The following is a 12603-nucleotide window of genomic DNA, read 5'->3' as shown; positions in this document are numbered from 1 at the left end:
CTTTCTTACTCAGGGTGGCTTTGAACTACAATCCTCAGTAGCTAGGATTACAGGCATGAGCCACTAGTACCTGGCTACTGTTATTAATTGAAAAAATAATTTTGCTATGGCAAGATCATCCTGCTTTCTTCATAAAGAATGCTGTGGCTTTGTTTTTGTCCCATGTGCTCCTGGTAAATAATCCTAATTTTTGCCAATTTTGGTAGTAAGTCCTGCTATATAACATAATGTCATTGCAGCATGTGCCACACTTCAGGAAGACAATACTTGGGTAAAAAGTACTTAGAGAACCATAAGATGGACGTTCCACAGTTCTCTATTTCCCCACAAACTACAACTACAAGATACTCATTTGAAAAAAAAGAGCTCTAGGCTTATCCATTTGAAATAGTGCAATAAAAAAAATCCTTGTCATGGCCACTAAACCAATCTATCTTAAAACACAGCAACTTCAGAACAATTAAAGTATAAATGTAAGATAAAGCCATTATAATTTTAGAAGAAAAAATAGGTGAAAGCTGGGCACTGGTGGCTCATGCCTGTAATCCTAGCTACTTAGGAGGCTGATATCTGAGGACCACAGTTCAAAGCTAGCCTGGGTAGTAAAGTCCTTGAGACTCTTATCCCCAATTAACCACCAGAAAACTGGAAGTGGCACTGTGGCTCAAGTGGAAGAGCACTTGCCTTGAGTTGAAGCGCTCAGGGACAGTGACCAAGCCCAGAACTCAAGCCCCATGACTCACCCAAGGAAAAAAAAAAAATATGTGAAAAGTTTTAAATTGCTAGGGGAGACAGGTTATTTGTAAGTGTGACATAGAAGGTAACAAGTATTCAGAAAACAATCAGCAAAAGTAACTTTTACTCTAAAACTTTTACACAACTGAAAGTCGGTCATAAGCAAAATTATCCCCAGATACAAAATATCATAAACATATAAAGCAGCAAAAATAATTGCAATTCAGTATTAACTTACTTAATAAAGTACTTCCCTAATTGCAAAATGAGTAAAAGTGAGAACATTCATAAACACAGTGTCGAGTAAGCATTGTATGCTTGACTTCACTAGTCAGAGAAATAAAAATTAAACCATTGGGATGTAATTTCTTCAACTACTAGATGGCAAATAGTAAATTATGAATAATACCAGTGCTGGTATTGGCACTGGCCCTCATACATTCTTTGAGATTAAAACACAAAAACAAAAACAAAAAACAGCTGCACATAGTGATTCAAGCCTAAACCCTGGCACTACGGAAGCTGATACCAGAGGATCATGAGTTTAAGGTAAGCCTAGGTTACAAAGCAACAGTCTGTTAAAAAAAAATTTAGGGGCTGGGAAGGTGGCTCAGTGGTAGAGTGCTTGCCTTGCATGCATGAGGCCCTGGGTTCGATTCCTCAGCACCACATAAGCAAAAAGAAAAAAGCCAGAAGTGGCTCTGTGGCTTAAGTGGTAGAGCGCTAGCCTTGAGCTGAAGAGCTGAGGGACAGCACCCAGGCCCAGTTCAGGCCCCACGACCGGACCCCCCCCCCCCAAAAAAAAAAATAATTAAGTAGATACCATTTGACTCGGCAATTCTGCTCCTGGGATTTATCCTAAAGGATAGAATAGAGAGATCACAAAGGTATATGTATAAGGATTTTCATTTAGAATTTATAATGAAAATTTTGAAATGGTGTCTATGAAAAATGATCAGACAAATGATTACAGCTATGGAGAACATTCTGTTACCATTAACAAGAATGAGCTTGGCTTGGTGGTACATACCTGTAATCTTAACACGAGAGTTTCAGGCAGGAGGATCATATGTTCAAAGCCAGCCTAGACTATATATCAAGATCCCCACAAAAATATAAAAATAAAAATAAAAAAGATGATTCTCTCTTTAGCTTTGAAAATGTAAGGATGGCTGTATGGCACGAAATGAGGGTGCCCTTGAGTAGCTGAAAGTAACAAGGAACTGAGGGCAGCCTTAAAGAGTTGAGGGAACCTCACTGCAGACAGCAAGAGAATGACTTCAGTTACAGCTATAAGATAAATTCTGCCACTTGAGGGAATTTAGTTCAGGATCCTTTCTCAGTTGGTCTCTGATAAGACTGTAGCTCAGGTCTATATTGGATGGTAGCCCAGTGGCAGAAGCTAGAACACCCTTTGGGCCCACAGAGACTGAGATGATGTGCATGGTCTAAAGCCATTCAGTTTATAGTGATTTGCTATGTAAAGCCATTTAAGATATGTTAAGTAAAAAATAGGTTATAAAACAATATGCATAGGAAGTGGCACTGTGGCTCAATTGGTAGAGTGCTCACCTTGAGCTGAAAAGCTGAGGGACAACACTCAGGCTCAGAGTTCAAGCCCCATGACCACCACCACCAACAACAACAAAAAAAACAACAACCCCAAAACCAAAAACAATATGCACGATATGATTTTGTTTAAAAGTAGTTTGGAACCAAGACAGAGCTAGTATTGGTACGCCTTCATTCAGGTGAATATAGATTATAATGTGTTGTACACTTCTACACTTCAAAGAGTATTTTGAAAGTTTTTACTATAAAGAAATAAAACAGGTGCTGATGGCTCACACCTGTAATACTAGCTATGCAGGAAGCTGAGGTGTGAGGATCAAGATTCCCAGCCTGCCCCAGCAGGAAAGTCCATGAGAATCTTATCTCCAATTAACCATAAAAAAAGCCAGAAGTGGAGGTGTGGCTCAAGTGGTAGAGTACCAACCTTGAGTGAAAAGCCAAGCAAGAGTATGAACACTTAAGTTCAAGCCCCAGTGCCAGCACACACACTAAAAAGATAAATGAGAATATCTATATCTTGATTTAGGTATAAAACAATGTAAACATGTTATCAAAATAACCTATAATTCTAGTAAGATATGCAATTCTTATGTAACAGTTAAAATAGAATTTAAGTCTCACCAAGTAGTAACAATATAAAAATAAATTCCAGATGGACTTACAATCATAAAGTTACAAATGTTATAGTGATGTTAGAAGAAACTTTGGGAAAAGGGTCATATGGATTTAATCGGAGAGTCATCCTTAAGGAAGTAAACATGAAGCCTAAAAGGAAAGTTGTGGAGCCTGTTTACACAATACAACAATCCCTAGGGAGCATTCTTCCCACTTTTTATTTATAGGACACACACAATGACTTCCTTTTGATTGTACAGTATGGAAAGAAATGGAAAAAAGTAGCTTTATATGGGAGAAATATGACCACTGCTTCAGACCAGTGATCAAAGGTCCTACCAACAGTAAGAAGTCATGTTAGTAGCATGTACCCTTAATATGATGTGATAAGAAACAAGCACTTCACCTCTGTGGTCAACAACAGATCAAAATGACTGTGACAAATATAACACACTAAATAAGGCAATAGAATGAAGAATAGATGTGGAGTGTAGGGGGATGTACATTATCTCAAATTTTCTGTAAATTTAATACTGTTCTAAAAATAAAGTACATTAGCATATTCTTTATATGGTAAAAATACTGTGCATATTCACTGAAATATATATTGAACAATAAACCACTATTTATAGTCTTACATTTTATTTACATTTCTTGCAATATATTCTGTGTGTATGTGTGAGAGAGAGAGGAGAAAAAGAGAGTATACTGGTGTTTGAACTCTATGCCTTGCACTCTTGCTCAGATTTTTTGCACAGATGGTGTCCTACAAATTGAACCATGACTCTACTGCCAGATTTTTTTTACTGTTAACTGCAGATAAGATTCTCTCAGCCAGGCACTGGTAGTTCACATCTGTAATCCTAGCTACTCAGGAGCTGAGATCTGAGGACTGCAGTTCAAAGCCAGCCTGGGCAGGAAAGTCCCTAAGACTATTATCTCTAATTAACCAACAGAAAATCAGAAGTGGAGCTGTGGTTCAAAGTGGGTAGAGCACTAGCCTGAGTTCAAGTTTCATGAATGACCAAAAAAAAAAGTCTCTCAGATTTGTCTGTCCAGATCAGCTTCAACCATGATTTTCAGATCTCAGACCCCTGAGTTGATAGGATACTAGGTGTTAGTCCTCTGCCTAGTATTTTTAAATTAGTGTATTTTTAAATTAATGATATACTAATGGTATTAATTAATGATATATTCTCATTTTTAAAAAATCTACATCTAACCCTTGAGAGGTGAGTTACCTATGATGGTGTCATTTTCATGTCATGATGATGCAAAAACTGTATGCCCTTAGAAACTGAGAAAAACTAAAGAATTTATATATAATGTAAATAACACAGTAACAATAACCTTGCTTGAGTTGAAACTCTAAGTTGTTAGAAAAGCATGGAATAAAAATAAGGTAAATAGGATATTAATCAAAGTTTTGGTAGAAAGTTTATGCAAGTTGTAGTTGAGAAATTATGTCTACATTGCTTAAATTTCTCTCAGTAGAGTTATTTTTTTTCTAGTACTGAGGCTTGAACTCAGGCCATCATAATCTCCCTTGGATTTTTCCATTCAAGGCTCGTACTTTGCCACTTTAACCACACCTCCACTTCCAGCTTTTTGCTGGTTAATTGGCAATAATAGTCTCACAGGCTTCGAATTGCAATCCCCACATCTCAGCTTCCTAAATAGTTAGAATTAGAGGTATGAGTCACCAGTGCCTAGCCAGAGTTGATTTAAAAATACAATGTATCTAGCTGGGCGCTGGTAGCTCCCACATGTAATCCTAGCTACTCAGGGGGCTGAGATCTGAGGATTGAAGTTCAAAGCCAGCCCAGGTAGGAAAGGCCAGGAGACTCTCTCAACAAACCACCAGAAAACTGGAAGCGGCGCTGTGGTTCAAGTGGTAGAGCACTAGCCTTGAGCTGAAGAGCTGAGGGACAGTGCCCAGGGCCAGAGTTCAAGTACCAAGACTGAAAAAAACAATATGTATTTAATTTTTGGTTATATAAGCCCATTAACTATAGAGTATTTGACTGAAATGCAGTATTTGTATGTAGTTGTAAGCTGTGAAAATGTAGTAAGAAGACACTAGACAATCGATTTGCTAAAGAACACACACAGGACCTCTATCCTTGATTTTGTTCTTCATCAATCTCATAGTCATCGTTTCAAAGAGCCAACGCCAACTTTCTTAACTGCACCTCTGAACCCAATGGGGCTGTGTTAAGCTGCCTATTCCACTGCTCCCTCCCGCTCCCTAATGCTCCCTCATCTTGATCTGTCTCTCAACAGATATTCTGATTGACCTAGCTACAATCACTCATTTATCCATTGTGGAACAGAGGGCATCTTAATAATGTCACACAAGACTACACTAAAACTAATTCACCCAAAATATCACCAATCTAGTGATTTTTGTTTTGTACCACTAATAAATTAGTGCTGTCCCTGGTATTAATCATGTATATTGTGCAGATCACAAAAGTTAGGAAACTCTTCTGAGAGGCGAACTTCAGAATTTCAGTTCAAAATCAGAAAACTGCTGAGGCTAGACCTTCCACTCCACATTCTCTTGAATGATCTTGCTCACCTTTGCTGCTGCTGACTGAAAGAAACAGCGGTGGAAGCAGTTAAGAAGCAAGGGAGAGAATGGATATTGCCCCGGCAGGCCAATATATATCATGATAGGCCTTGCCACTTCTATTCTATTTTTATTTTTTGTTGATCATGGGGTTTGAACTCGGGGCCTAGGTACTGTCCCTGAGCTCTTTCACTCAAGGCTAGTGCTCTACCACTTTGAGCTACAGTTCCACTTCTGATTTTCTGGTGGTTAACTGGAGGTAAGAGTCTTATGGACTTTCCTGCCTGGGCTGACTTTGAACCATGATCCTCAGATCTCAGCTTCCTGAATAGCTAGGATTATAGGCATGAACCACTAGTGCCTGGCTATACCTTCTTCTTAGCCAGAAGTCATATATGCTATTCTTTCTTACTACCTGATCTCTGTGCTTGGACCAACATTCATTCCCTTTATGTGGCTAGATTTTCAAGATTCATTTCATTCCTCATCTTTTTAGAAAGTCTCATTTCCTCTTTTACTTCAGTCTGGATGCCTTTTTCATGTTCCCACACCACCCACATATAGTTGTCATAGTGTGTTCAAATTGTCTGTGTACTTGTCTGTCACTTCAGAGACTGTGGGCAGGGCAATGACTAATTCACCTCAGTAATTGCTGATGCTTAATACAGCACAAGTAAACAACAGGCATTGTTTCTTAAATAAATTAAACCAATCCCATTCCTTATTTAAAACCTCAAGTATGGGCACTGTTCTCCCCAGGATAGTAATGAGATATTAAGCAATGTCTTCAAGTTTTTCATTCTACATTTTAGGGAAAAAAATACTTGCTTTTCAACATTACCATACTGGTGCTTAGATCTGAAAAATCTTTTTGAATGGTAGGTATTATTTTTCACATTGCCTTTTTTTTTTTTTTTTTTTTTTGGTACTGCTGGTGCTGGGGCTCGAACTCTGGGCCAGGGCTTTGTCCATTAGCTATATTCACTCAAGGCTGGTGCTTAACCACTTGAACCACACTTCCACTTCCAACTTCATAGTGGTTAACTTGAAATAAGAGTCTCATGGATTGTCCTGCCTGGGCAGGCTTTCTGATCCTTAGATCTCAGTCTACTGAGAGCCACCAGCACTACGCTCTTTTCTCATTGCTTTGATAGCACACTTGATATAAAAGAGAGGGGTTGGGCCGGGCGCTGGTGGCTCATGCCTGTAATCCTAGCTACTCAGGAGGCTGAGATCTGAGGATTGCAGTACAAAGCCAGTCTGGGCAGGAAAGTCCGTGAAACTCTTATCTCCAATAAACCACCAGAAAAACTGGAAGTGGCATTGTAGACCAAGTGGTAGAGCACTAGTCTTGAGTGAAGAGCGGTTGTTTATTTTGGCCAATTTCAGAGGTTCAGCTCAAAGTTCTTGGCTGAATTCTGGGTAAAACAGAACATTATGGCCACAGGAGTTTGTGGAGCAAGAGCCTTTTAACTTAATAGAGGACAGAAATCAGAGAGGGCAGAAGGGACTGTATAGAAGATATGATCTTCAAAGGCATGCCTCTATGAGTCCACTCCTAAATTTCCCAGAGCTTTCCAAAACAGTGCCACCAGTAGGCAACTGAACACTCAACACATGAACCTATGGAGGGACACTTAAAATTCAAACCATAACAGGTGTATTACATGGGCTCTGATGGAAAGTGACTTAGTCTAAAGCACTTAACATCCCCCCCCCCACAGTTATATCTTAGAACTGTCCTTGCTGCACACCCTGCTGAACCATCTCCCCTCCCTTCCCCCTGAACAAATGTGCCAGCTGTCTGGAAGACAGCCTAAGACCAAAGCAACATCTGATGCTAATGCTCCTGATGAACGCAAGATGTTGCTGAAACCTCAAAACTCCTTAAACATTGCTCATCCACCCTGCCTTCATCTCACCCTGCTTTCCTCTGCCCCCTGACTTCACCCTTTCGGCCTAATATTTAACAAGCCCTAGTTGTAAGGGTGTGTGTATGTACCATTTTCCCCTCAGCCAGGCTGAAGGAGAGTTGGTGGCCCTTCCAAGGCTTCACTCCTTTATAAAGTCTGTGCATCTATTGAGTTTGAATTCTGCCCTTTATTCTGATACCCTCATGACTCAAGTTCCTTAAGAGTCTGTCTGCTTCCTGACCTCAAAGCAATGTTTTATCCAGTTCATGATTCTTGTCAGCTTTAGACAGATGGTTTTTTTGTTGTTGTTGTTTTGTTTTGAATTAGTCCACAGAATTATATTTCTTCAGTCCACATGCTTGCAGCATTGAATAACCAATTTTTATCAAACTATTAGGTACACTAAAAATCCCTCTGCGTTCTACACTGTCACCATTTATATCTTCTAGTGTCATCTGTATCAAAGAGCTAGGACTAGAAAAATGTATGTAAAGTATCTTGAACAGGGTGTCACAAAATATGTATTTGCCTAGTAAATTGTCCCACTGACCTAGAGGAAAGGATGTATTTCTATATAGTGATGTGAGATAAGAGGACCACTTGAGAGCTAGAACCATAATGTTCTGTCCAATCTAGCCAAGAACTTTGGACGGATACAAAAACTGCTATTCGGTCTTCCCTTTTGGGGGCTGGGAGAGGTGATTCATTAAGTGCAGCAATGTGCTTATAACATTTCTCTACTTGCTGAAACTATGATACCTAGCTTGAGTAAGGTCATCTACGAGGTAGTTGCTGCTGGGAGGGTGGAACGGTTCTTTGTAACAAATAAGGATATGATGGCTGGAGCTCTACCTACCATTTTAACCCACAAGGCTAATTTGTGGAATGGAAGCCAGGCTGCAAGGATGCTGAAGCACAAAAGGGTTTGGGTTCCTGGGGGTCAGGGGACAATTATGCAGCGTTTACTATACAAAGAAGAAAAATAAACCCACACAACTTTTTGGATTTGGGATTTGACGATCTCCAATCAGGCATTCTGTTAACACTGGGCCTTGCTGTCATCCGTGGAGCCTAGGACAGTACCTGGACCAGCTCGGGGCCAGGCTGGCGGGAAGAGTGCGAGGCTGGGGGACCGGAGGAGCAAGAAGGGCAACGCAGGAAGCCGCCGCCACCTGGACCTGCGGCGAGACTCTTAATTCTGTCAGAGCAGAGCTCCGAGCTCTTCCTCTTTCACTCACCCGCGGGCTCCGCTCGGGGGGCGCGGAAGCCGGCGCTCGAGCCGAGCTTGTGACCGAGGTCCCCGCGCAGTCCCTCACCGTCCCCAGCCGCTCCGCGCCCCATTCGAAAGCGCCAAAAGCCGCCAGGGGCGTCACGGACTGCCTCGAGTCTCTATTGGTTAGTTTTTGTCACGTGGAGTGAGAGGCATTTCCCATTGGCTGGCGGACGAGCGGCCGCGCGGAGGGCAGCGCTCGGGACGCGGCCTCATCCCGAGCGCGCGGCCGCCGTGCGGCGATTGCGCGCGGCCGGGAGGACGTTGTCTGGCGCGCGGGGCAGATACCCCTCCTCCTTCGATACGTCGCCCCCGCCTGGGCGCGGAGGGCCACCGCTGGGCCTGGGGACGCCCCTGAGGGTGTGCAGGGACTGCAGGCAGGCCCAGCACCCGCAGCCCCACCGGACAGCGCCTGTGGCGGGCCCTGCCTGGTCCACCTAAGCCTCCCGGCCCTGGACCCGGAGTGACGGACCCCACCAGCTCCAGGGCTCCTGATGCGAAGATTGGAAACGCCGAAAGGAGGTGCGGAATCCGCCGCCAGTTAGCTACACCCCCGTATGGCTGTCACAGTTATTTCGTTCAGTGTCTGCTTGTTACGGGCTGCAGTTTGAAGGCACATCCCCGAGGGGCATGAGCCTGGGTGCAGAGATCGTGGGGTGGAAGGTCGCACAATCAGGCGTCTTGCTGGGGCCAGTGCTGGGGAGCCCCCCACCCCGCTCCAGAAAGGGGAGCCGCCCCTCAGCCCTGCTTAGAGCGATGTGATCTTCTGATTGCTCCTAAGTAGTTGCATATCTGGATTTTAATGTCAGATCTTGATGTTAAATGTTGTCATTTACAAGCCAGCTCAAGACTGGCTAGTTTGTGACCTCTGATTCTATCCCTACATTGGACAGGTGACCTTTGAGGGTAGAGGGGTACCCACTGGAATCTGGGGACAGAGGTGAAGCATTGTTAGAACACTGTTCAATATTTTTTTAAGGTACTGTTACTGATGAGCTTTTATTGTGAGCACCCTTTTGAAAGGTTGATTGTGTATTTTTGTGTCTGCACTGGAGCTTGAACTCAGCGCCCTGCATTCTTCTTAGTTCTTTTGCTCAAGGCTGTAGGTCTACCACTTGAGCCATATCTACACTTTCAACTTTTTGCTTGTTAATTGGAGATAGCCTTGTGGATTTGGCTGGCCAGGTTGTCTCAATCCTAATCCTCAGATCTCAACCTCCTGCATAGCCAGGATTATAGGCATGAGCTACTGGCACACACCGTTTATTTATTTTGTTAAATATCATTATTTTGTTTTAACAAAAATGCTTTTGTTACGACCAACTACCATAGACAAAAGACACTTGGCTCAACAGATGACCTGTGATTGGTGCAAATAGAATCCTTCATTTGTATAATGGGTTGTACCTTGATTAATGCAAACCTAAAGAGGCTGCTGGTATTCAGTGCAGACTTTTTTCCCCCCTCCTTGTTCTTGCTGTATGGCTGCTTGCCTCACTTTGGGTGACACTCCTCATTTCCCACCTGATATTATAACACCAGATCCTATTAAAGACTTTCACTTGAATGGACTTGCTCACCTTTGCCACTGCTGACTGGAAGAAACAGAAGTGGCAGCAGTAAGACTGGCAAACTGAGCAGCCCAGGCAAAAGGGCACCAGAAAGTATCAGTGGGCAGCAGAGAGCTATAACACTGAGGCCCTTGAACTGTGGAGAGACTCAGAAACCCCTCTCACTACAGAATCTGTAACACTTAAGGCCCCAAACCCTGTGCTTCTACCCTAGGTATCAGGGGCTTGAGTCCAAACCCAGAGACCAAACCCAGTGCCCATGTTATCATCCACTTTGCTAACTGCAAATACCCATAAGGGCCTCCACAATTTGTATTTGGGTAAAACAAAAGATCCCCAGCTAGTTGTTTTGTAATATTTTTTTCTCTCTGACATGCATTTGCAACATGGATTTTGCTCATATTTGGGGAGGGGGTTTAATGTGGAGTGAAAGGTCTTGAATGTTACATGATTTGTGACCTTCCAAAGAGATCTAGAACATTGGCATACAGTAGACCTGTGACATTGAAATTTTATATGGGTTGTAGATTAGGAAAGGAAATACATGTTTTAAAAAATGCTTCTGAGAAAAGAGGGAAGGGGAAAAATCCTAAGAAAATTGCTTTAGGGAAGTAAAAGAAGGCATTTCAGTGACAATTGTGTATGTTAAAAGATTAACAAACGCTGGGTGTGGTGGCTCATGCCTGTAATCCTAGCTACACAGGAGGCTGAGATCTGAGGATCGAGATCCAAAGCCAGCCCGGGCAGGAAAGTCAGTGAGACTCTTATCTCCAATAAACCACTCAGAAAACCAGAAGTGGCACTGTGGCTCAAGTGGTAGAGTGCTAGCCTTGAGCTGAAGAGCTGAGGGACAGTGCCCAGGCCCAGAGTTCAAGCCCCACAACCTACCAAAAAAAAAAAAAAAAGATTAACAAAAATTGCTGGTACAGAGCTGGAAGAACTTGAAGGGTTGTAAGTTTCATACAGGCCCTGTTAAGTAGCACACATATGTGCACACAATAGCCATATTCACATACACAGTTTTATTCAATTTCCACAACAGAATGTCATTCTACTTTGAGAAAACTAATGCTCTGAAGGTTTGGATGACATGCCTCAACCAGAGCTATTCACTGAAAGAGTAATGATGTAAACACGTGTATGTCTGGATCCCAAATCACTCATTTATCATGTCTCCTAATTTGTCCAGTTGCATCAAAGCCTGTGGACACCCAAGAACCACCTTTGTGGTTTTTTTTCTTTTCTACTCGACTCATGCTCTACCACTTGAACAATTCCTCCATCACTTCTTGCTGCTGCCCCCTCCTCCTCCTCCTCCTCCTCCTCCTCCTTCTTCTGCTGCATCATCATCATCATCATCATCATCATCATCATCTATCGATAAAAGTCCTCAGATTTTTCTGCCCAGACTGGCTTTGAAGCCTAGTCCTCAAATCTCAGCCTCCTGAGTGGTTAGGACTGGATTCCCCCCCTCCCCCTTGTGGGTTTTTAAAGACGTGGATTCTTAGCTCTCACTTCAGAAGTGTGGAATGGGTTCAGTATCTGATGAAATTTGGGGACCATTTTGAGAATAACAAACTTCTCACCCAATCCCAACTTCCATGGGGTTATAGCCAGGCAGAGCTTTCATCTCTTCTTCCATATCTTTCCTTCCCAAGATTTGGGAAGGAAATTCTTTGTTGGGAGAAGCCAAAGAGTATGCTGCATCTCCTTAAACTGTTAAAGAGCTCTTTGTCAGGATCTGACCCTGTTGATTTTCCCTGTTTTATATAATCTTCCTGCAGCTACATGAGAAAAAGTTTTAAAACTAATTCACCCACAATACCACCAATCTAATGATTTTTATGTTTTGTACCACTAGTGAATTAGTGCTGTCCCTGGTATTAATTGTGTATATTGTGCAGATCACAAAAGTTAGAAAAGTTCTGAGAAATGAACTTCAGAATTTCAGTTCAAAATCTGAAAACTGCTCTGAGGCTAGACCTTTCTCTCCACTTTCTCTTGAATGGTCTTGCTCACCTTTGCCACTGCTGACTGGAAGAAATAGCAGTGGCAGCAGTAAGGCTGGCAAACTGAGCAGCCCAGGCAAAAGGGCACCAGAAAGTATCAGTGGGCAGCAGAGAGCTATAACACTAAGGCCCTTGAAAGACTCGGAAACCCCTCTCACTACAGAGGGATTGAATTCATGGTCTCTCTCTTCTATCACTTGAGCCAGTCCCCAGGTCTTCTGTGTTTTATAGATAGGGTCTCCCACTTTTGATTGGGGTAGCATTGGATCTGATCTTCCTATCTTTGCTTCCCATGTAGTTGGGATTACAGGCATGAACCTTCCTGTCCAGCATGATCTTATAGAAA

The 12603-nt window shown here is 42.5% G+C and overlaps 1 protein-coding gene across 3 annotated transcripts in view; it reads left to right on the top strand.

Annotated features, from left to right (window-relative positions):
• The first annotated feature begins 8960 nt into the window (after window positions 1-8960).
• Window positions 8961-12603, top strand: part of Ptpdc1 (protein tyrosine phosphatase domain containing 1) — a 77690-nt gene continuing 74047 nt past the window's right edge. For all 3 annotated transcript variants that reach the window (XM_042687007.1, XM_042687008.1, XM_042687006.1), the window contains exon 1: window positions 8961-9199. The gene's annotated coding sequence lies outside the window, so the exon portion shown is untranslated. The remainder of the gene's footprint in view (window positions 9200-12603) is intronic.

Source organism: Dipodomys spectabilis, unplaced genomic scaffold, assembly GCF_019054845.1.
Source record: "Dipodomys spectabilis isolate Male_0828 unplaced genomic scaffold, ASM1905484v1 ptg000098l, whole genome shotgun sequence".
NCBI classification, from domain to species: domain Eukaryota; kingdom Metazoa; phylum Chordata; class Mammalia; order Rodentia; family Heteromyidae; genus Dipodomys; species Dipodomys spectabilis.
The sequence above is the reverse complement of the archived record's forward strand: the minus strand, read 5'-3'. Positions and strand labels throughout refer to the sequence as shown.